This window comes from Pelodiscus sinensis, chromosome 3 (assembly GCF_049634645.1).
Source record: "Pelodiscus sinensis isolate JC-2024 chromosome 3, ASM4963464v1, whole genome shotgun sequence".
Taxonomy (NCBI): Eukaryota; Metazoa; Chordata; order Testudines; family Trionychidae; genus Pelodiscus; species Pelodiscus sinensis.
In genome coordinates this window covers 181,398,246-181,422,146 of record NC_134713.1, presented here as the reverse complement: position 1 = coordinate 181,422,146, position 23,901 = coordinate 181,398,246, and the positions used below count along the sequence as shown (strand labels likewise).

The window sequence follows — 23,901 nt, the reverse complement described above, 5'->3', positions numbered from 1 at the left end:
AAGTCTACTGTAATTGCAAGTTTTTGAAATAACAATAAAGGACAAAGTGGAATGATTATCAGTTGTGAATGGGAAATAGGAGTCCACACACACGGTCAGACTCTGCTTTGAGTTATAAGGGTGTAAAACCAAAATAACTCCCTTGAGAGATACTACAGAAACAGCCCATTGTCAGGAGTACCTTTCTGGATGGTTTCCTAATTCTCACTAAGCCTCTACATTGCATGGTTGTTCCCCCCACCATTAGAACTTTCTTCCCAGCATGCCTTTTTGGGACTGGGGCTTTAAATTTGGCAGGACCAAGCAGCTGCAGCCCTAGAGCAGCCATTTTGTGACTTTCTGCAGATTGCTGCATTTCCCTATTCTAGCTGGTAAGTAGTCAGCTCCTCATGTTCTCCTCCAGATTTCCTTCCTCTGTTGCTGAAAAGAATAACATGTTCCTTCCCTCTGGGTTTTTAATGTGAGGAAGAATAACATTTGATCCAATGTATAAATAGTATTTAATTGTGTAACACCTATGGAGCAGTAATATAGGACTGGAACATTTTAACAAACCTATTGCATAGCCTGGTGGTTAAAACATTGGAATGATTTGCTGAAGATGTATTTAATTCCCACCTCTGTCCAACTTCTTGGGTGATTTTGGCCAATATATTGGATTTTTCTGTGCCTAAGTTTCTAATCTTCTAGTGACTTAATATGTCCCTTTCACTCAGTGTTAGCTATATAGAATGTAAGCATGTTGGTCCAGGGATTCCTTCTCAGGATTTGTATTTATAGGTTTTCATAAGAAAGTTAACTTTTTGTTTGAAGTTTTCCACTTTATTATCATTTTTTTTTACCAAAATCATTTGAAGTGTTTTCCTGTTAGTTTGCCCCGCCCATCAGGAATTTTTTTTTCAATTAAAAGTGAAAGTTATTAGCTTCCATGTTTTCAGCTTGTTGCAAACTTTTCTCCTCACTTTTTTCCTTTCAAGCTTTTTTCTTTGCCTTTGGAAAAAAGTGAGGAGAAAAGTTTGCAACAAGCTGAAAACATGGAAGCTAATAACTTTCACTTTTAATTGAAAAAAAAATCCTGATGGGCGGGGCAAACTCACAAGTGCAAGAGTGATTTTTTTCCACCCCATTTCTTACCTTTTAAAAATCCTCCATTTTTCCAGTGTGAAAAAGCATTGAGTAAGAGAGAAAACACTGAGATAATTGGAATTTGACTCTTTTTGAGTAAGCAAAACTGATTTAAAAAAATCAAACTCTTTTGCAACAAATTTTGTTTGTTTAAAACTTGTTTTTGTTGAAAAACTTCCTTTAACAAAGGAGATTCAGTCAGCCCAAAAAGTACCTCACACAAGTGAGCCCTGACATTGACAGGGGACTTTATGGACTCATGTAACACAAAAAAAGTAGTATTAGAACAGGGTGACAATAAAATAGAAGATGAACGCCAGTCAAGTGATGAGAAATGACTAAGTACATGAAAAATCTATTATCTACTTTTTGTGATATGGAAACAAACATGCACATCTCTTTTGTGAAAGATTTTATTAAAGACAAATGATCTTGTTTAGAAAACAGCAATTTTATTTAAAAACAATTACACAAAATAAATTTAAAAAACCATTCAACCCGAGAACTACAGTGTGACAGTTGTTAATTTCATGATTTTGGCCGAGGGGCAGGGCTGCCGACAGAATTGCTCACCCCTGAGGGAAGTGGGCTGGAGACTGTGCAGAATGTGTAATTGCTATTGTGTACTCCTGGGTAGTATACTAATTCCAGTTACTGGATAAAAGATCTGTTTTGGGAGACCTCAGTAATGATGGTTAATAAAGCTTCCTGGTTGGGTAAAGTACCAGATAGCACAGTTTTTACTGTACTAAAAAGAGTATAGTATAGTTGTTTTTGAGATCTGTGGTATAGAACCAATGCTGGAATAGTTTTTATCTTACTCAAGTGGCCCGCTGAACACCAAATGTCAGGAGACAACATGACAGTACTTTCCTTCTAGAACCTGACCCTTAGGCTGTTTTCCATAGCCTGCCATGAAGACACATTCCAAGAGTTCAGAACAGAAAGTCTACAGGCCTATTTTTCTACTTGTGCACAAACTAATTCACAGAGCTGCATTTATACCACTAGGATTTGATTGTCAGCAGCTCTGCATGATTCCCACATGCAATCTGGCCAGGAAGCTTTTCCCTTGGGCAAAGATTAAGAATAGTCATTTACACCTGTGTAGTGTGGCTATAAAATTCTTCCAGATCAGACTGTTAGCATTTTGCTCTCAGTTTGCACTCATTTTTCCTCAAGCATAAATAAACACACAAGATAAATGCCTATGGAGAATGAGTCCCAAGTGCCATAAACTTATCTTGATATATTACAGTGTGAGACTTGCCAGAAATGTTTATGACACGATGCTAGCAGTCTGGAGATCAAATAAATCCACGCCATCATGTCATAATAGTAAAGTAAGCTATACTTAAGCCAGTGAGGGAAAAGGGTTTTATGAGGCAGCCTTTAAGTGAGACGGTTAGTAACCAGGGTACTATTTAAAATTTTATCAATTGTCTAAAATAACTAAGGCCATCTCTTCACTTGCCATGCTGGAGATTGATCATCTGGAGTTTGATTTAGCAGGTCTAGTTAAGACCCGCTAAATCAAACACTGAGGGTGGCCTCAGGGGCGGCCCGTGAGCCTAGGCAGACTAGGCGGTCGCCTAGGGCGCTGCCGGCCCGGGCACCTGATGATGATGTCACAAGGTGCCGGGCGCCCCATGATTACATCACAGCCGTTGACGAATGTGCAGGTGGGGGCACCAATCACGCCTTCTGCCGGGGGTGCCAGCTGCTGCAGCTGGCCTCAGGCCACTCCTGGGTGGCCTCAGTTGGCGCCAGTACTCCTAGTAGTTGCCAAGACTTTAAGCTGAGCTTGGTGCAAGCCAACTCCAGCTATGTATTTTACATTGCTGCAGTTGCATACCTTAACCCGACCTTCCAGGTCTAGTGTAGACAGGCCTCAGATCTGGAATTGGATACTCTCAGTATTTACAGTATTCTTGGTGGAGCACAAGAGAATACTGCAGATATTCAGACAGCCATATCTATTTATCTTAGGAAGAACTGATAAATTTGTCAGTAAAAGCAGTGTATAGCATTCAGTCGTTGGCTTTTGAGACCCGCCAACATTCATTATTGTCAGTAATAGTGGTGGTTTTGGGGATGTGATTGCCTATGGTTTGGGGCTGGATTGACACCATCAGTTAACATGGTCAAACTGCTATTAGAGTGTAATAGCTTTTTAGTACTTTTGTATTTGAATAGAGCCCCTTGCTCCATAGTGGGAATCAGCAAAGCTTCAACCTATTTTTCAACCTTAATGTAGCGAGTTAGTTTGACTTCCATCCCCCTGCAAGCTCAAGACCCTTGTGAAAAGGCTGTTCACATTTCCCTTTGCTGAGCAAGCCTACACTGTGCTTGCTGGGAATGTGACTTACTATCCAACTTTTGTACCCTTGCAAGGGTGACATTTAACATGTTGTACTTTGTATTTTCTAAATCCCTTAACTGCACTTTGACAAATTAGTGAAAGGATTAACTGGTTGTACTTCTAATTCACTGAAATCTTTTGCATGGACTATTTTAAATCCTATTTACCAGATTACTGGGCCAGTTTGGAGGGATAGGGTATTTCCATTTCTAAAGGCCCTGATCCTCTTGGCTCAGCCTATGTTCCTGTGAGCAGTCCCATTCCGTGCTCATGTCAAAACTAAGGATGCCTCACCTGAACACATGTTGGCAGATTCTAACGTGTTCCAATTATACAACCTAGAAATATAAAACAAAATACTATAACAGTTCTTCAACTCAGTGGCTGAATTCAAGCAGTACCTACCTTTGGTTTGACACTGAGAAACGCTGAGATGCTCTGTATATTAAATTTGTATTGTGACTGTAAGTTTAATTTCAAGTGCCAAAAATATCTTCAGTAATATTACAGCAGTAAAATTAACATGCAAATAGAGTTCCTTCCATGACACAAACAGAATAATAAAAGTGCATTGCTCCTTTATTAAGCCATAGTTGAATGCTCTTGATCTCCCTCTGCTAATTTTTAGAACACTTAATGAGAGGAAACATATTGTGTTGGATTATGCTATAAGGATTGGATCTATTCAGTTTCTTGAAGATGTCCTCTAAGGTTGTAGAATAGTTAATCAGAGCAGGAGCTTAGCATTTCAGCGCCAGATGTTTATAGCAGGAAATGCTAGGGGGTCATCAAAAGTGCTCAGCCTAGATACATTTTCCTTAAGGTGATTTTCTTTGATTGTTGAGAAAACAGTTCTAATTTGTCAGTTTATTTTGTGTCTATAGCCATCATTCCTTACCCTTGAAGGTGGTGTAAGGATGCACTGCTTCCTGCAATCTGCCCCACGGATAGTCTCTAATTTAATAAGCACAACAAGAAATGCTCTTATGCATCTGAATGTTGAGAGCCAGATCTTTACTTGATATAAACTAGAATGGCTTGGTTTCATTGACTTCAGAGAAGCTCTGCTGATTTACTGTAATGGAGGACTTAGCCCTGGGTATACACACAACCCTAAACATCATGGAGTAGTTCTCTGGCTATCCTTTTGCCATTTGTATCCATTCTTTATTTACCCAAGTACTTTCACCTCTTGTGTGGCTTTGATGTGATTTCCAGAAGTAGAAAGTGCAACCCAATTAGTCCACAGTTCCCACTGGATGTTCACTTGAACATTTGCTGCCTTTTCCCAGATATAGCTTTTGCTGGAGATGAAAATTTCCATTTGTTAATGCATATTAGAGGAAATGAGGATGCAGGGTAATCAAATACCTACTCATTGCTACTCTTTGAGGAAGCTAAGATTCAGATATATAACATTATTCCCAGGCATTACAATGCCAAGGTCAGCTGGAACAGGACCTCTTTCACCCAGCCATCCTTCCAAGGAATTCCACATTGGCTGCCAAAAAAAGATTGAAATGTGATTTTTTTTGGCAGTATTCATATTTTATGGGGTTTTCTTTCTTTTTTAAATTTTTTGACATTTCACTCCGCATCCCCAATGACCATAATATTCTTGTAGACATCAAATCAAGAAAATAACATGGGGAGAAAACCATAAATACTAGATCAGGCATGTGATTACATTTTATTCAACACTACAACACATCAAAAAAATCTGGGGGGGAATTTGGTTGATGGGGTTCCCTAATAAGTCATTTGTGAAATCTGAAGTCCTTTAGCAGATCAACTTGCCCCAAAAATGACAGGCTTATCTTGATTTACAAATGTTGGTCTTTACAGAAGGAAAAGACCTACACTTAACTGTGAGCATTTTACTCATTGATATTCATCTTGTACTGTGTCAGTATTCATCTGATATTGACAGAATAATTGTTAGGATTCTTTAGAGCAGTGTTTCCCAAATGGTGCTCCGCGGAACCCTGGGGTTCCGTGAAGCGAACATAAGGGTTCCGTGAGAACCCGAACACTCCCCTCCCCCCGCCCATAAAGAGACAGAGGAGCCCGGCGTGCAAAGACGCTGGCTCCTTCCCCACTCCCCTTTCAGACATCTCCTGCATTCCCCGCTGCCGCTCTGCTTTTACCACCAGTCCTAGCAGCAGCAACAGCTGCTTGTCCCGCTTCTGCCCGATCAACCCAAGATCCCTCTCCCGCGTCCCCCGCTGCTGCTCTGCTTTTACCACCGGAACTCCTACTCACTGTGAGGATCGGAACAAATCCTCATACACACTGTGAGGACACGTGGCTCCTGTGTGTGACTTTAAGTTTAAGAATTCAATCTAATATCAAAATTCCCCATGGATCGTTGGTTAAAAGAAGGAACTTTAAAGAGGAAAGTGAGTACTTCAAACTCCAATATTTTTACTGAAACCAGCAAGGAAAATACTGAGGCAGCTCAAGTTAATTATGAAAAATTTCAGCTGACTAATAAGAAACGCAGGTATTGTGAGGACTATTTGGCATTTGGATTCACAAGCAATGGAAATGAAGATGCTCCAGGTGCCCAGTGTGTAGTGTGCAACAAAATATTATCTAATAATTGTTTAGTACCTGCTAAATTGTGAAGACATTTTGAAACAAATCATCCAGAATACAAAGATAAAGACATTAGTTTTTTTAAGCAAAAGCTTGAATCGCTTGAAAAAAGTAAACTCTTCATGTCAAAAATTGCCAAATCTGATATGAAAATGCAACAGAGGCATCTTACAAAGTAAGCTATCGTATATCGCTCTCCGGAGAAGCACACACTATTGGGGAATCACTCATAAAACCATGTGCAAAAGATATTGTAATGTGTATGTTGGATCCAGGAGTCTAGTAAGAAAGTTGAGGCTGTGCCACTATCAAACAATACTGTCACTCGTCGTATTCATGATCTTGCTGCTGACATCGAGAAGGAGCTTATTTTTCGGCTGCATTTATGTGATGCATATGCATTACAATTAGACGAGTCCACTGACGTTGCAGGTCTTGCAGTTCTGCTTGTATTTGTCCGTTATGATTTTAATAGTTCTATTGAAGAAGACTTACTTTTATGTGAATTTTTGCAAACCAATACAACTGGTGAGAATATATTCAATTGTATCAATAACTTTATGAAAACACATCAAATAAGCTGGGAAAAATGTGTTGATGTGTGCAGTGATGGTGCCAAAGCAATGGTAGGAACAGTGGCTGGCGCTGTAACACGAATAAAAAATGTAGCACCAAACTGCACCAGCAGTCACTGCATTCTCCACAGACACACTCTGGTAGTTAAGAATATTTCTCCCTGTCTTAAAAATGTGTTGGACGAAGCAGTACAGATTATTAATTATATAAAAACTCGACCATTACAATCAAGACTGTTCAAAATTATGTGTGAAGATATGGGTAGTCAGTACACAGCCCTGCTTTTACATACAGAAGTCAGGCGGCTATCACAAGGAAAAGTGCTAGTTAGATTATTTGAATTGCGTCATGAGTTCTCCGCATATCTGATGGATCACAAATTCCAACTGTCTGATCATTTAACAGACTTTTTGTGGTTATCAAGAGTTGCGTATCTTGCAGACATCTTTACAAAACTAAATGAAGTAAATCTGTCGCTGCAAGGAAAGAATGTAAATATTTTTAATGCGAAAGACAAAATTTTGTCATTGTCTCGGAAGCTACAGCTTTGGATCTCATCTGTAGGACGAAATGATTTGGATTGTTTACCAACTCTGAATGATTTCCTTGAAGAAAATGGATACAAACTTGATGAAGATATTCGCAGCGACATTGCAGATCATCTCCGCGATTTATACACGAACATCATTAAGTATTTTCCAAACATCAATGACAACAATAACTGGATTCGAAATCCATTAAGTTTGACAGAAAAGCCAGTCAGTTTTGCTACACAAGATTATGAAAACCTAATTGAAATCGCTTCAGATGGCCAATTAATACAAAAATTTAAAGAAGTTTATCTTATTACATGTTGGAGTGACTTATGTCAAAGTCAAGAATATTCATCTTTATCAAGACGCGCAATTCGTCAGCTGTTACCCTTTGCCAGTACATACTTGTGCGAAACTGGGTTCTCGAACTATGCAGCAACAAAAATGAAATACAGAAATCGACTGAATGCTGCGCCAGATATGCGAATCCAACTTTCTAGTATTAAACCAAATATAAAAAGAATTTGCCAAGAAAAGAAGAAAAACCACTCTTCGCATTGAAAACTATGAATATAATTAATATTATTTGATAGTTTTATTTCTTGTACATACTTAATATGATTTTTGTTGAATATAAATGAATGTTGTTATATTCAATATGTTGAATTTAAATGAATGGTGATCTCATGACTGTATTTAGCACCTCATTACTACCAATTGTGGTGTACTGGCAGTCTGTGTGTGTTTGTGTGTTTTTTTTATTTTATTTTTTTTTTGCTCGACAAACTTAATCCCTGGCTAGGGGGTTCCTTGAAATTTTTCTGAGTTTGAAAGGGTTCCGTGGTCAAAAAAAATTGGGAAACACTGCTTTAGAGTATTATCAGTTGTCTTCACTTGGCTATCAACAGTTACTACAAAGAGATCTCCCTGTGCTTGCAATTGGAAAAAACTGTAGTACTTGGTAACTGATTTTAATAATTGTAGGTGTTCAGTTCCCAACAACAAGGATGTCTTCTGATTTTCTTTGACATGTCCCTTTTGTTTTCATAAATTTTGGAAATTCATTCAAAGTTGCTTTAATGAGAACATTACAGCATTGGATGGCTTAGATTTCTTGATGTTGAGAGAGTCCTCAATAAAGTACCATCTATTAGAAATGACATTCCATTAACAGTTATTAAAAACATAGTGACTGCCTGTTTGTTCAGTGAAATTTGAAAGTATTCTGAGGTAATCAGAATGTTTCCGCTGACACATAGGGATTTGGATAGCCACTTAACTCCAGTTTTCTATTCATTTTCTACTAACAGTGGAGATAATTTCATATAATTACCTATCCTATACTTTGAAATGAAATGTTATTATCTACAACACTCAATTTTTTCACAATTAAAAACTGTTTATGGCTCCGCTGCTCTTGAGTTTTCCTCTTTAACTATGTATGAAAATTAGGTAATGAGAGGAAACAGTAACTTAAGAACATTGTAAATTCCTGAGAGAGGAGGTAGGAATTAGTGAAATGTAGTTAGTAAGTTCTCAGAGTGCCTGCATTTGCAAAGATCTCATTTGCTGAAGTTCAGTGAATTGTAAACTGTTTAAAAACTACAGAAAGCACCCTTAAGAATATAAGAATATAATTCACATTTTTAAGAAGTAGGTGATTTTTTTTCACTCAGTTTTTATGTTTGAACTATGGTGCATATTTTACATTTCATTAAATATGGAAAAACTTAATAAGCTGCACAGAGACAGCATAATATATTGCTGGGGTTCAGTTTGGTGTAGCATTATGCATTACCGGCAAGAAAAATAAAATTAGTACTAGACAGAAATACCACTTCATCTGATAGACAGCAATATGAGATACGAACCCTGGTGGATTTTGCCCCAGAAGGGTTTGTATAATCATTTTCAACTCTTTTGAGCTCTGTAGGGTTGCAGCTCTCGCATTCAGGGTTGAACAAACCAAAAGTCTTAAACTGAAACTTATTTGAAACTACTGAATTTCATACTTCCATCAGGGGAAGTTGCAAATTTTAAATCATTTCATGGCGAGATGCCACTTTACTATCTATAAGTTATGTGATTCTGATCCTTTGTGCTCAGAGCTTTTCTCAGTTGGGCAAGATACAACAGCTTCTAGGGGTGCTTCAGATACCTGGAGAATCCAGAGCAGAGCTGCACTCCCACCATACCATTTTCCCACTGACAAAAGCTCCTATTTGGCAAACTTTATGCTTGTTTTGCATTACCAGAGTTCTGCAAAGCAGATTTAACACTGATGAGGGTCTTGGCCCATAGCCTGTTGAAAGGACAAGGGGAGAAAGGTGGGAACAGAATAGCTGGGAGTTACTGGGGTTTTATGTTGCAGAGTTGGAGGCATAGGGTAGGCCCAAAAATTCAGAACCAGCTTAAACTGAACCAGCAACTTTTCATGTTCACCCATTGCTGTTTAACATCAGGATCTCTGTCTGTCCTTCACCTGGAACAGAATATTGGGTTTCTATTGCACAGACTCAAAGTCCTCTACATCTGTCCTCCTTAGAATCTTGGCTCATAGGAACCCTTGGTTTCAGATGCTGCTGTTACTGCAGCCTTCCCTTCCGCTTCTTCGGTGATTCTTCTGTGAAAATCTCTCCCTTGGTCTCACGCAGCTGGCGCTCTGTCTTTCCCTCTCAGGATACAAGTAGCTTGCACTGATCTCGGTGATAGTCAGTGGCAGATATAGGGCAGGGAAAGCGGGGCGGCTGCCCCGGGCCCCACGCTTCAATAGGTCCCACGCCAGCTCCAGGGGTGGACTGGCCCAGCGGGATACCAGGAATTTCCCGTTGGACCGTCCGCTGAAGGGCCGGCTGGCAGCTGCTGGGGGAGGAGGGGGATTATGATGGGGGCGCCGCAGCCCCGCACTTTAAATTCCCCGGCGCCGGCCAGTATGGGCCATGTGGGGCTGAGGGAGCACATGAGTGGCATGCTGAAAAGCCGCACAACAGCTGAGAGGGAGGACGCCCGGGCATAATATGACGTCACGGCCCGGGACTTTAAAACTGCACGGCCCAGCATTGCACCACTCAGTTTGGCACATGGTATGGAGCCTGGGCTGAGGTTGCGGTCACCCAGCAATCTGGAAGGCAGAAGGTGGATGGCAGAGGAAGAGGCTTTTGCTGAGGGGAGAGGGGCAGGTCAGGAGAAAAAAGGGGAAGGAACCAAGGGACAGCATGGAGGAGAAACAAATGCCAGAGGGCCAAGTAGATACAATGAGGAAAAGGGCAGTGGGAGGGGGGACAGGGTGATGCTGGGAGAGGAGAGGGGAAGTGCATTGGGGGGCTAACAGGGGAAGGGGGAGGTGCTGGGAGAAGGCCTGAATGGAGGGGTGGGCATGAGGAAGGTGAGGATGGAGCAAGGCATGTGTGAGGGCACAGGGGCATGAGGAGAATGGGGGCAGAGGGTGGTGAAGGGGTGGGCATCAGGGAAAAAGAGGGCAAAGGGGCAGTGAGGGAATGGGGAGGCACCAGGAGGGTGCAGGGATAAGGGAAGTTGCAGGTGCCAGGGGATTCTGGGGGTGAAGCAGAAGGGCAGACACCTGCAGGAGAGGGACCAACACCAGAGGAGAAAGGCAGGGCAGGTGTATAGAGGGAAGTGTTAGGAGGGTGGTGAAGCATTGGAACAGGTTACCTAGGGAGGTGGTGGAATCTCCATCCTTAAAGGTTTTTAAGTCCCAGCTTGACAAAGCCCTGGCTGGAATGATTTAGTTGGCATTGGTTTTGGTTTGGGGCAGGAGGGTTGGACACAATGACCTCCTGAGGTCTCTTCCAACCCTGTGATTCTGTGATTCTATAACTCATATCCTGCAGCGAAGGCACAAGCCTTGGGAAGAGCAAAACCAATGAATTTTGGCAGAGCAAAATGCTCCATTTTGTTGCAAAAATGACATGGTAAGAGAGAGGATGTATGGCCCTACTATGTCTGAGTCCAAGGCTATGTCTACATTGGCGCGATCTTGCACCAGAAATATGCAAATGAAGCTAAGCGTGGAATATCGCCGAGCCTTATTTGCATATCTAATGAACCACCATTTTTGTGGAAGAGGCTCTTGCGCAAGAAGGAGCATCTACACTGCCCCTTCTTGCACAAGAAAAACCCTCTTGCGCAATGCCGTCATGCTGATTATTTTCAGGAATAACAGCATTGCGCAAGAGGGTTTTTCTTGTGCAAGAAGGAGCAGTGTAGACGCTCCTTGCTCAAGAGCCTCTTCCACAAAAATGGCAGATCATTAGATATTCAAATGAGGCTTGGTGATAGTCCACGTTTAGCCTCATTTGCATATTTCTGGAGCACGATCGCGCCAGTGTAGACAAAGCTCCAGTGATTATTTCCATTGTACTCATTAGTCACACCCCATGGCTTTGTATTAAAGATACCCTCAATCCCAAAAGTTATCACATTATTCGTGCCTTTGGATGTGGGGGGTATTGTAAATATATGCTGTTATAATCAAATAGGGTTTGATGTAGGAAGCATAAATCAGTCTACAGTAAAAAAACCTGAAGTGGCTGTTTAAAAAAAATTAATGTGATAAAGTACTTGAGGCATGGGTACGCTATACTCCCTTCATCAGTCCAACTTCCTGAAGAACCTCAGTTATTTTATCTGTAGCTAGACTGAGGCCTTGATCCTGTGTTAAGCTTCTCCCAGACAGAAGCCTTTGAAAAAGGATTGAACTGTACTAATTAAAATGGTGGCAAATCACTGGGATCTCACTTTAGACCACATCATTACAAACTGCTGAGCTCCACTGGTTAGATGCTGTGCACCCAAAAATCACACTGACATCACTAGGAAGTGAGTGTCCAGTACCTTGCAGAATTGGTCCCATGTTTGGACTAGAAATTTTTGGTCTTGCCTGTTCAAAATTCTGACTCCAAGGCATTCTAAATAGAGGAGACCACTGGGCTTCACATTTCTCTCTTTTTGCTAGAAGATAAAATGAGAAGTTAGGAAAAACTCAGAACTTGAAACAAGGCAAATTTCCTGGGAGATCTCCTCTGGACCAAAGAGCAAGGATGATTCAAAGTGGCATAATTTAACTGCTGACAGCTTTTTAATTATTAAAAAAAGTGTGGTTAAAAAGGTAAATGGGGATCTCTGGTGCTACAGAGCTGTTTTTTTAATCTCTAGAAAGCTTTCTTCATGGATCAGCTAAGCTGTCTGTCTTTTGCCTAGGTTTTAAACCTGCTGTTCTGAAGAGACTTGCAAGACTTGTACACTACTACAGCAATTATGCCCTTTTAGAGACTCTGAGCTTTGAAGGCCTTTTATATTAATAAGGTAAATGAGCTTTCTTGGTTTAGTGCCTGAATGTTTATCATAATAAACTGTTCCCCACAACCATTTTCAGAGTTGTTCATTGGCATTGTATAATGATTGCTGTGAACAACTTTTCAGTTACTTTACAAACTAAATAGTGTTAGAATAATATTTCCTTGTTAAGTGTAGGGGCTGCTTTGAATACTCAGTCCTGTTAATGTTGCAAAAACAAAATCAGTGTATTTATTTGAATATAGAAAAGCTGGCTGAGTTATGTTTTGAAAAGAATCTAAAGACAGGAACTCTTCCTAGAACTAACGTTTATGTCTAATCAGTCTTTTTGTGTGTAACATACAACAAGAAATGCTGCTTCATGCAGTCTCGCACTGAGCTACTGAATTTCTGTGATTTGCCTATTGAGAGCTGAATGTGTTATCATTCAGTCTCTGGAAGTTTCATTCTGAATTGTGCATCTCTCTGTATGAATAGATGGTCCAATTGATCAATTTTGTTTTGTGTAATGGGGAGCAGTTAAGTGCTACATTTTTTTGTGTTTTGTCTGAGATGGTCATTTATAGGTATCAAGCCTTCTGGGGACCTGTGATCATGTAGCCTAACAGCCTGAAAAACATGCACCACAGAACCTCAACCATTAATTTCTGCATCAAGCCGCTAACTTCTGTTTGAGCTACTACGTTCTTAGAGAGATCTAATCTTGACTGAGGGCTTGTGTATACCTACAGCACTGCAGCAGGGCTGCTGTAACATTTAGTGAAGATGCTACCTCTGCTGATGGGAGATTTTCACCTGTCAGCACAAGTACTCCTCCTCCCCAAGGGTTAGTGGCTATGTGGACAGGAGAAGCTGCTCTGTCAACACAGCACTGTTTACACAGGGGATTAGGTTGGTATAGCTACTTCTATCAGAGGGTGTGGATTTTAGTGGTGCAGTAGCCCACTCCAGCAGGGAGAGGGTTAAAGACAAGCCAAAGGAGGCCTTCACACCCTGACCAATTAGGGCAGGGAGCAGTCAGCCAATAAAGGGTAGGATGGGTCCTATAAAAGGCTTCAAGGGCTGAGAGGGGCTCACTCTTGCTCCAGCCATGGACAATGAGGCATGGCCATTTCAGACTGCAGTTTGCCCCTGAGGGAGAGGCTAGGTGACTGGCAGTGGGTCATTGAAGCAGGGTGGGTGTAGGGGGTTGAGGTTCCCAAGAAGGGGAGGATCCCAGAGTGCGGGACACTGCCACAGAACAGCACCATGAGGAAAGGGCACCATGAGCTAGAAGGGACACAGGGCCTAAAATAGTACAGAAGACAGGTAACTAAGGGAGATACATTGGTCAATAGGGGGCGCTCCAGGTGTGGGGAAGAGCTAATTCCCCCACTACAGAGACATATGTAAGCGGGGGAATGATCCCGCTATTGTGGAGAACTTTCCTGGCTTCTATACCACCCCGCTGAAATGGACCAGCGAAAGGATCTGAGTCCCCGCTCCCATTTCCTTTACCCCACGGCCTCCCTGATCCTGAGGGCTCCCCCTCCACTCTCCTGAGTAGCAGAGCCCTTGAAACCCTAACAAGGCTGGGCCCAGGTTTCCTGGGGCTTAATCCCCGACTTTGTAGTCACTAGGGGCAGGAGTTAGGGTGTCCCCACTCCAAGGTGCTCTCTTTACACTGCAGGCCTTCTTGGCCCAGTGATCACTTCATAAGGTTCAAAGCAAATACAATTTATTAAACATCAACTGATTAAAGAGAGTAGAATAAGAAACAATGAGAATGGTTAAATGAGAACACACAGCCCTGCTCTGTAGCACAGGGACATCAAAACAGCAGTCTGCAGAGTGTAAGGACAGTCCACAGTCTCTTCCTTAGAGGCCCCTTAGAGGTCTTGGATGTGCTGCGGGGGGCGGGGGGGCTGCAGGCTGGACTCGCTTGCTCTGGCAGTGACCACACAGCCTCAAGCTCTAAGTGGCCAGACCCCTCTCCCAGTCCAGAGCCTCTCCCCACACTTTGCAGTTCCCAGCTGCTCACCACATCCAGCTGCAGGCTGTGCTGCTTGGCCAGTTCCAGCTCCTTGTGTTGCCTCTCCCCACACTTTGCAGTTCCCAGCTGCTCACCACATCCAGCTGCAGGCTGTGCTGCTTGGCCATTTCCAGCTCCTTGTGTTGCTTCTCTGTTCCTTTTGGCTCTCTGAGCACTGCCAGTCTGCTGCTCAACACAGGGTCTGCACTCCTGGCTCTGCTGTTGCAAGACTGTCTCTCCACACAGCTTGCACTGCTTGGCCTGTCTGTGTCTGGTTCTGTTGCTGCAGGACTTCTTTACACAGTTTGTACTCCTCTTTCAGCTCTCTGTCTTTGCAGGACCTCTTCTGCACACAGCTTCTTTGTTCAGAGAGAGAGAGCCAGAACAATCCCAGCTCACAGGGAGAACGGGGCCTGGCCTCTCCCCTTCCTCACTGGCCTATCCAACCTGTCAATCAGGCTGAGCTGCAGTGTTGGCTGCTTTCCATTGTCTCTGGGGTCTATCAGCCTCCTGAACCCTTCCCCCTCTGAAAGTGGGAGCTGGTAAACCAAAAAACTCCCACAGAGTTTTAGTAAAGGGTAACAGTCCCCTTACACATAGCTATACCAACATAAGTCTGTAGTGTAGACTAAGTCTTAGACTGCAAATTACGGTGAATCCATCACATCCCCTAATCAGGTTGTCCCAATAGTTAATTACCCTGACTTAAAATTTTATGTTAACGTAAAGAAAAATAATTGGGGTGTTGGCTTCTTAAACTTTTTTTAAAGGTTTTATTTACTTAATCAGTAAATTAAACCTTTTTGTGTCTCTTGAGGATGCCAATCTCCCCCTCTCGCCAGATTATTAGCTATTGAGCAGTTAATTAGAATCAGTAGCTGAGATCTCCTTCATTCAGTCAGCAAATATGAAATACCAACGATTGAGAGGGAGGGAGATTATTCTCCTTCAGGAAGATCTGAATTTGTGCAAGCTTCTGAAAACTTGGTCCCTTGTAACCACAAGCAGCTTCAGATTCATGATTCCGTCCAAGGGTAAGCTATTACGGTTGTAAATGTGTGGCCTAGCAAAGCAATGTTCATAACTTGCATAAATAATACGCTCTCGTGGTTTTAAAGGAAAGCAGCCACCAACCGATACCTGAACAGCGGAAGAGCTAACATGGAAATAATTTATTTTCATAGATGAGTGGTTGGCTGTCTTAACTGGGTCAGCTCTTTCATAGGTAATATACTAGTCAGCAATCCATTCCAGGAGATCTTATTCCAAGCTAAGAGTTAGGCTGCTCTTGTGGGGGTGACACTCTACACTTCCATCTGGGAGCATGATTCCCAGCTTGAGGAGACACCCTCAAGCTAGCATGGTAAAAATAGAGTGTAGCTGTCATGGCAGCTGGATAAGCCAACCTGAGTATGTGCCTGTGATATTGGGAGGGTCACATCCCTGGGGCAGTTGGGCCCGGCAGCAACTTGCTTAAGGAGTGCTAATGCCAGTATGTCTCCTTGAGAGGCAAATTACAGCCCAAGCTTGAAGAGTATCTGTGCCCACTGTGCAGCACCAGGTTGTTCTACGTTACAGACATATGTTGGTAAAACTAGGTCAGACAGAGGTTTGGGAATCTGTTTCATTTTGTTGCCTAAATATGGATGTAGACAGTTGAGACCCCATTTTTTAAAAAATTGACCACCATTTAAAAAAAAAAATTCTAATAAAGTTTTCTTGCAAGCTGGGCAAATAGTAAATTCGATTCAGGCACAGCATCGCCTCTACAATCCTTATCTGGTCCAGTAGCTTTTACATCTTTCTTCTTCAATGAGCTGTGTTTGAATTAACACTAAAATATGCCATGCCAGATCCCATGGTTGCATACTATAAGATGTCAACTACTTGTTTTGAAATTGTTCTGTTGCATATACATTTTTCAAGAGCACAGGTTTAGTATAGATTTAATGTTTCTCAGTCTCTAACATCTAACAGTGACACTGCAATCCACTCCCATTCTGTATTCCTACTGTGTCAGTATATATCCTGTAGCAGACAACCCCTCATTTTAAAAGTAGCTCTCTGAAATCTGTCCCAAATCCTGCCCCTTTTGTGTGGAAAAGTACTTAGAAGAGCAGTGACATTGGAGCACTGGAAGGCTCCTTTATAATCTATACTATTATAAAAGGAAAGGTGTCTGTCACGCCTTCTGTCACAGAGAACATTTGAGAAGACTTGAGAAGTTTCTAGGGGGAGGCAGGCCTCCAGCCCCACCTCCAAACCCACCCCCTCTGCCCAGGCCCTGTATCCACCACAGAGAGGAGAAGGAGGAGCAACATGCTGAGTATGCACCCATGGACCCACCACCACCACGGGGAGGGGAGGAGGAGGAGCAGCGTGCTGAGCGCGCACGCGCACACCCAGCACCACCACGGAGGAGGGGAAGAGCGTACGGGGAGCAGCGGAGAGGGAAGAGGCTACATGGCCTGAGCGTCCTTGCCCCCGGGAGCAGGGGGAAGGGAGGAGGCCCCTACAGCCTGTGTTCAGCACTACAAACACTTAATCCATTTTTTCCCAAAGTTATAATGGCCTTCCTTTTCTAACTTCCAATTTTAAACACCATTCAGGTGCATTTAGCTGGGCTTGCAAGCTGCAAGTTGATTAAAACATTCCAATTAACACTGATTCTTCTAAGTAACCAATGGTTTCCACATATTCACACCTTTTCTTTAGTAATTTAACCTTGTGCTTTAAATGTTTGATGTTTATTCTTTTCATTTTCACCCACAGATAAACCTTGTGTATCGTGCATACTTTGCCTTTAAATGTGCCTTTACCACCTTTGGATTTTTCCTATTAGAAAGACTGCCATTCCTTTACTATTGCCTTTCTGAGACACTGATATTTGTAAATGCATTCAAAAATGCTTATTAATTTTTTCTGCCTTTATTTTGAAATAACAAATGGAGTATCCGAGGGCTTATCTAGACTATGCTAAAGTGTCTTCTTCTGATCTCACTTTCAAAAGCAGAGCTTTCAAAAGTGAAAGTAGATTGGACTGGCTTTTTCAGTGAACCCCTCCTTTTTCGAAAAGCCACGTAAACATGATTTTTTGAGAAAAAGCTCCATTTTCGAAAGTGAGATTGGAAGATCCTCTTTTGACACTCTAGCATAGTCTAGATAAGCTCTGTACTATTGAACCCGTAATTTCAACTATCGAACCCGTAATTTCAAAGAAGGGGCTGCTTATTTTGAAACAACTCCTGCTTTCTACGAGGAATAACACTAATTTCAAAATAGTTATTTTGAAATCACGGTGCTATGGATGCTCCAGTGTCACTATTTCGAAATAACTACTCCCCAGAGTAATTCAAACTTATTATTCCCTGGTGCTTCTCGGGGTTTTAAGTCTAATTTTGAGGCTCCCTTTCGTGTGGACATGCTATTTTGAAATGATTATTTTGGGAGTTATTTCAAAATAACTTGTAACTTATAATTTCTTAAGATAGCAGCAGGATGCCTTTGTGTGAGAGGGGTACATGTGGTTGGGAAAGAAGGGATATCCCTTACAATAAAAGGCAGGTGAAATTTGGAGTATTTCTATGGGCATCAGTTCTCAGAATGCTTTTGTTGATGGGGCAAGAAGGAGAGAGAGAGGTTCCATTCTCCTTTGTGAAGACAGTACAGCTTATTAATCATGTAGAGATGGACTTCCATCCCTATGGTAAGGGCAGTCTGAAAAAGCCCAGGTATTGTTTTTTTGGGCAGGTAGAGGGGAAGAGTAGGGGAAATCAACAATTTAAATAATATTTCTGGGTGGAGTATACATCAAGAGTAAGCTTCAGCAACAGTAGATCTCAGAAACTCTATTCCATTGCTTTTGTCCTAGAATCATAGTAACATGTGGCTGATAGGATCCATAACAGGGCATCTAGTCCCTGCGCTGAAGCAAGTGCAAATATACACAGACCATCTCAGACAGATCTTTGTCTAGCATGTTCTTAAAAACCACCAATGTCAGAGATCCATTCCTTCCCTTGGAAGCCTATTACAGTGCTTGACTAACCTTAGAGTTAAGAGTTTTTTCCTAATTACTAATTTGAATCTCCCATGCCACCCACTACTTGTCCTCCTTTAGGGTGTGTCTAGATTACAGGGTTTTTTGAAAAAAGTGGCCTTTTTTCGAAAAAAACTTCCCCTGTGTCTAGACTGCTGCCACGTTCTTTCGAAAGTAAATCAAAAGAAAATGGCAGTTTTTTCGACCGCAGAAATCCTCGTTTTATGAGGAAAAACGCCTTTTTTCAAAAGTGTTCTTTTGAAAAGCATTCAGACTACCTGGGTGCTCTCTTTCAAAAACGCAGCTTGCTTTTTCGAAAGTACTGGTTGTAGTCTAGACGCTCTTTTTCGAAAGAGGCTTGCGGTCTAGACGTAGCCTTAGTGATTATGCAGAATAAGTGATCACCTTCCTCCTTAGAACATCCTTTAACGTATTTTTAAAGTTTTATGGGTCCACCCTCTGCCTTATTTTTTCAAGATCAAACATGCCTAGTTTTTAAAAACTTTTTTCGTTAGTTAGGTTTCCTAAAATTGTAGGAATTCCTTTGCCCTTCACTCAATACTCTTCAATATGCCCACCCCTTACCTAACGCATGGCACCCAAAATTGGACACAATATTCAGTTGAGTCTTAATCAATGCCAAGGAAAGTGGAATTACATTTACTACCACCCCTTTCTGCATCATACAGAGTATAGTTCAGCAGCTGAATTTATGGTACATCTCAGGCTTTGTGGAAGGGGTGGAGAATTCCATTCTAAGGGTGCAGTGTTTATTTTTAAAGAAAACATAAAGGTGAAGCCAAGAATGCAGCAATTTATAGAAACTTCATTCCAAATAAAATAATCCTAGGCTCAAGTCTCTCTTATATTACATTTACATAATTCTATCAATGTGTAAAGAGATTAATAAAATGAGGGTAAATATAATTTACTCTAATTTTACTGGTCCTTTATGTTGCCAGAGGATGTAAAATGGACTCAGTATAACTGTAAATCAGATCAGATAAAGGAAAATAGAAATAAACAAAATTAAACTTTCTGCATAGATCTTTTTTGTTTATGCAAAAAAAAAAAAAAAAGAGATAACTATTGCAGGGCTGAATAAAAATATCATTTTACTTAAAGTACATCTGTATCTGCTAGAGACTCCAGTCCAGTTTTACCTGTGTATGAGACTAGATGACTGAAGTGTAGTTTACAGAACTTCAGGAATAGTGACCCTGTATTCCATTTGGAATTATGATTAGAGGTGTATAGGCACAGAGTTTTGTCAAGTGAGTTAGAAAAGAACAGTGGAAATGTCTAGCAATGAACAATGAAATGTTTAATGACTTTAGGGCTCGGTTCAGCCTTAGAAAGTATAGTCCACAGTCATTGCAGTCTTGTATTTCATATTAGGAAAAAAAGATGTAGTCGTATGATCTCAAGTAGGGCTTCTATAGAATCTCTAGGGAGGGAGAAATGAAGGTTTGACTTGAGGAAATTTCCATTGTAAAAACATGTGTTCCTCTCGTGATACCTTATTAAAGGATTAAAAGGAACAATCGTAGGGATGTGACTAAAATTTCCCGTGCCTAGCAAGTCTTTTAACAAATCCAGTTATAATATTGAAGTGCCAAAGTATTTCCAATGCAATTTAGAGTTCTAGGTCACCTAACAACATGTTGTAGTGGAACACTGCATATTTTATATCTGAATTAATTGCATGTTTGTTTGAACAGAACAATAAATGTTTAGAATGAAAACACTTCATAAATTTGGGGCATGATCCTCCTGTCTTTCTCCCTGATTTTCCACCAATTCAATTCTGTTGACATTGGTGGAGCAGCTCCTGACATATAACAGTTTAAGACAAGTGGCAGGATAATCAGACCCTATTAGTTTTACTGCATCTTTTATTCCATACACTGTATAGCAGCTTATTTATTAACACATTCCTAGTTTGATTTTCAGCACAAGGACCAAGCATGTTATAACAACCAATATGTTTCCTCTGCTTGTTTTGTGTTACTCTTTCTCTCAGACTGAAATCTTGGCTGGCATGCATCAACTTCAAATAAACAAGACATGCATAAGATCCAGAGAAACATTCCCTTGGAGAAAGTGTTTTTATGAAGATCCTAATCATAATTACAGTAGTTAATCAAGTTGCAAATAAATAGTTTTGTGGGGTTCATCAGATGGCAGGAAGCTCCTTTGTGGACTACCAATATAATGTCTTTTAGTTAACGGTAATGCAGGCTCATCACAAAATTGGCCATTTGGCAATGCAAATGGAGCTTTTAGCTGGTTATTAACAGGGGAAATGGAGCTGAATAGGGCAGGTGCACTGATTCTTTCTTCAGTTCAGAGCTGCATTGGTAACCTGCATTAGGATGTTTTGAATACTATTGTCATGAAAAAATAGCACATTCCCTAAATGATGGGTTTAAGTGACATGCTTTTTAAATAGTTTCATCTGTCATTTTGTTCAATGGTTTTTATATCTGGAAAGTCTCACTACATGTATAATAGTAGTGTCTAGAGCACCAGCTTGGATCCAGGATCCTTTGCACAAGGCTTTGAGCACATATGTTGTTAGTGACAGAAGTAAAAGCAGCCAAGCAAGTCAGGAGCACAAGTCCCATTGGAAACCAACAAGACAAAGGGTGGGACAGGAAAGAGAGGGCACAAGGAGAGGAAGTGACTTGCCCAAGATCACACAGCAGGTCAGTGGCAGAGCTAGGAATTAACCTAGATCTCCTCAATCCAAATCTAATGCTTTATCCACTGACCCACACTTGCCCTATCACAGATCTGTGGACTAACTTTGGGACCAGAATGTCATCATAGAGTTCCAGAGGCTGCATCAACATGCCGCCTTCTACCCCCACTGCATATACACACAGAGAGAAGTGCTCTGCATGGGAAGGGAAGGATTTGGATGTTAGGTCCTCAGCTTGTTAATATGTTGTTTTATATCCCATGATGAAAATGTGTCTTTTACTGAGAGTTGTACCTAATGTAACTGTAAAATCAAAATGAAATAAAATTAGCAGCAACCCATTTATTACTAGACTTTTTACTCATTGTCCTCTACATTGTTATACCACACCTCCTGTCATGAATTTCAATGACACTTGTTACTGTGCTACCTGACTTTTAGGGCCCCTCATTTTGTATGTGACAACTCTGGTTTCCTTAGAGCAGTGGTTCCAAAACTTTTTGGCATCACGCCTCCCTTTTTGATTTTTGAAAAACCCTCATGCCCTCCACATAGCAGCAAAACTTGAGCCAAAAAAAAGGGGGGGAGGGGAAGGAACTGAACAGGGGAGCAAAACTTGATGGTGGGGAGGCTGGGTCACCTCGCGCCCCTCCCCCCCCCCCCCCCCCGGAATTTCTCCCCTCCCCCCAGTTTGGGAACCTATGCCTTAGAGGGAAATACAGCTCAGTTAATCCTTCCTCTGGGACTCCCAGAGCGTATTATCTTCAGTTTCATCTTTTAGATGGTAAACTCTTCAGATCAGGGACTGTCTTCATTTTGCACAGAAGCCTGTTGGGTCTTCCTGACAACAATAAAAGCAAAGAAATCCAGAGACTACAGATGCCTCATTGCTAGGTATGTGAAATGATTAATGGGTAAGCATACCCTAAGCATGAGGCTTACTATTACGCTTATCAGTTAACAGGTTAACTGGACCTTGCTATCGTGGGGCTGGGTGACGAACCCTTCGTTAAAACCGTTAACTGGTTAAATGCTGTCGTTTAATCAGTTTTAACATCCCTACTCATTACTGTATCCACTGCTTTGCTCTCATGCGCCTCCTTTTCACTGTGTTTCATGTCCGTGTATTGCAGATGCTTTAAGATATACGAAAGATATGATGTGGCACGTGGTGTTTATTTGAAGCATCATGGCAACTATTGAAGCACTAACTAAAGCAGACTTCAGCAGCTGTTTCATCACTAGAATGGGTGGTTAGTACTTTCTGCTTTGGCCTCAGAGAAAGATTGTTTTTGACAGGAACAATGTCTTGGTGGGCCTGGTGTAACTCTGATGTTAGTCAGTCAGAGGCCTGCTATTGACTTTAATGGGAGTTAGCATATTAAGGAGCCCCATGGGCCTTGTTCTTAATTGTACTATGCTATGTATATAAGAGTTGTTCTTGCGGGTGTTTGAATGAAAGGAAACCAAAGCATTCCCAGAAATCAGATTGAAACATCCGACTATGTAATGTATAGCACCCTACCAAATTCATGGCCATGGAAAAAGTGTCACAAATTGTGAAATCTTGTCTCCCCATGAGAAATCTGGTATTTTATGTGCTTTAACTCTATACAGTACTATACAGATTTCACAGAGAGACCAGCATTTCTTAAGTTGGGGGTTCTGACCGAACAGCAAGTTGCAGGGAGGCCACAAGGTTATTTTAAGAGGCTCATGGAATTGCCACCTGCACATCTGTACTGCTTCAGAGCAGGGTGGATGGAGAGTGACAGCTGTTGGCCAAGCATTCAGCTCTGAAGGCAGTGCCCTGCCAGCAGCAGTGCACAGTTAAAGGAGGTAATATCATACTATGCTGCCCTTTCTTCTAGGTTGCTGCCTTCAGAGTTGGTTGGAGGGCGAGCAGTGGTTGCTGACTGAGAGCTCAGCTCTGTAGGCAGCAGCTCACAAGTAAAGCTGGCAATACCATACCCGCTATCCTTACTTCTGCACCACTGCTGACCAAGGCCCCTACCCTGCAGCCACTGCTCTCCACTGCCCAGCTCTGAAAGCAGCGCCATTGCCAGCAGCAGTACAGAAGTAAGGGTAGCAGTACTGCCACCACTCCTTACAGTCACCCCAGAATTCCGTTTTCAGTCAGGACCCCTATAGTTACAACAATATGGAATTCAGATTTAAATAGCTGACATAATGAAATTTACAATAAAAAAAAATCCCATAGCTGTAAAATCGACCAAAATGGATCCTGAATTTAGTAGGGCCTTAGTAGTAAAAATGCCAGGAAAGAACAGTAGTTGGCTTGAGCATAGTGGCTCATTCTGGGGTTCCACTCCTTTTCTAAGGAGATAAAAGTGTGGAAAAATTCAAAAATAATCCCTACTCTTTTGTTCTTTGGTAGAAGGTGCATTTTTTTTTCTTTTGGGTGGGGTGAGGGGGAATCTTTTGCAAAATGAACATCCCTATTTAGTATATTTTCTCTAGCTGGTATAGAAAGCAAAGTATTTTTGAAGTTCTAACACATTCTGCAGCAGGTTGAAAGCAAGTAAAGAGTTGGTCCAATGGTGGAAAAAAATGTTCAGAATAATAAATACATAGGATTTGGCAGCCCAGATAAGACCAGTGGTTCATCTAGTCCAG

The 23,901-nt window shown here is 41.6% G+C and overlaps 1 long non-coding RNA gene across 2 annotated transcripts; it reads left to right on the top strand.

Moving 5' to 3' along the window:
- The first annotated feature begins 310 nt into the window (after positions 1 to 310).
- LOC142827690 (uncharacterized) lies at positions 311 to 21,706 on the top strand. 2 transcript variants are annotated; one of them, XR_012902402.1, is made up of 3 exons: positions 311 to 371; positions 12,415 to 12,519; positions 21,355 to 21,706. It is a non-coding gene; the product is annotated as an uncharacterized LOC142827690 (long non-coding RNA). The 2 variants fall into 2 exon arrangements; XR_012902403.1 differs by having other exon boundaries at positions 20,584 to 21,706.
- Positions 21,707 to 23,901: the final 2,195 nt, after the last annotated feature.